The following is a 1,815-nucleotide window of genomic DNA, read 5'->3' as shown; positions in this document are numbered from 1 at the left end:
ATATCCTATTCATCTTTTGCTGGTAACAACTTGGCAGGCCATGAGAACTGCACTGTCAACAGTTGTGTTGGGGGTAATGCGCTACTAGTCTACACATCTCTTGAAAATTGTACAAATCAATTTAACATCTATTCAGTCAATGTGTACAATTCTAATTTCTCTTTTGGTTTTGATGATGGAGTTATACACTAGAATCGGCTAGTGGTCTCTCTTTTGTTATGATTCAAGGAGATAATTATGGGGTAGATGTTAGATTAGATTCGCTTATGCTGTATGGCAATACTGGAATTGTATCAGGCAATTTTCGTTATTTTGTGAATAAAGCATATTCATATCACTCGCTCATAGTTTCTAACTGTAAAAGCATATATGGTAACAAAATATACCCAATGCCTAAAGTTGATGAGTTACACATTTTACCTTTTGGTATTTTTTCAATCTTGTTTGGTTCTCCCCTGTATCATGTTAAAAGTTGCTTTCAAAATGAATCTGTAGTTTCCAATTTTCCACTACATATCTCTAACAGTCATTTCCTTCACAATAAGGCACCCAATAATGCTGGCTTGGCACTCCAAGGTAATATGAATTACAGCAACAATAATCCTTTGATAATAGAGTCTTGTGTAATGAGTAACAATATTGGATTTAATGGAGCCAACTTATTTATTGATGTATCTGGAGCTAATGTCATAGTAAAAAATACAAATATCACTCACAGTCAAACTGATGTTACTAATGTGCGCAGTGCTGTTGGTGGTAGTGTTCCGAGTGCCTTTTGCATTCACAAGTCTACTGTTACACTTGAAAATGTTCATATAGCTCAAAATTCTGTAACTGGTTTGCTGTTGCTGAATGCTGAAGTAAAATTTTTGGGCTACAACATATTTTCTGACAATTCAGCTCATGTGGGTGGTGGAATATTTTTTTCAGGAGGCTCAATTATGTTTTTAAATCTAAATTCATCTACAAGGTTAGTATTTAAACAAAACAGAGCTGATAGTAAAGGAGGAGCAATCTTTATTGATACTGCCTCATCCCTTGTTCAAAATTCATGCTTTATACAACCAACTAATCTTGAAATTAATAATAAATTTAATGTCTCATTAATATTTGAAGGAAACACTGCCACTGATGCTGGATCAGCTGTCTATGGTGGAAATACTGAGAGTTGTGAAATTGTAACAGTAAATCACAACCGAATAAATGTTACTCATGGTAAAAAAATATTTAATTCAATATTTGAATATTCCAATCAATCTGGGTCTTCAGTTATTTCATCTGACCCTGTGTATCTTTTCTTCTGTAATAACAATACTGTAGACAAGTCAGTAAAAAGTTTAAATGTCTCTGTACTTCCAGGACAGCTAAAGGGCATTGATATTGTCCTAGTTGGGGAAGGAGGTGGGATTGTACCAGGCAATATCATCGTAAAAGAAGAGAATATTGAATTTGAAAGAATAATGACACCATCAAAAAACTGCACTACTGTGTATTACACACCAACGATCAACAAAAACACTACATTGCCAAAAGTTCAAGAGGTAACATTTGCAATAGAGAAGCGTAAAGCTAGCACAAAGAAAGTCCTTTTTCACATTCAGGAATGCCCATTTGGTTTTAGTCTGTCCCACAAGTCTCTCAGGTGTGATTGCAACAAACACATAAAATATGGCGCCAATATTACATGTGATGCTGTTACCAAATCATTTTATCATGAAGGAGATACATGGATGGGTTATATGCAGGAGGAAAGTTGTTTTGTTGTTTATTCAGGCTGCAGTCATGGGCATCATTGTAAGACAAGTGATGTTAACT

This window comes from Amphimedon queenslandica, unplaced genomic scaffold (assembly GCF_000090795.2).
Source record: "Amphimedon queenslandica unplaced genomic scaffold, v1.1 AMPQUscaffold_13345, whole genome shotgun sequence".
Classification (NCBI taxonomy): domain Eukaryota; kingdom Metazoa; phylum Porifera; class Demospongiae; order Haplosclerida; family Niphatidae; genus Amphimedon; species Amphimedon queenslandica.
Note: the sequence above shows the minus strand (reverse complement) of the source record.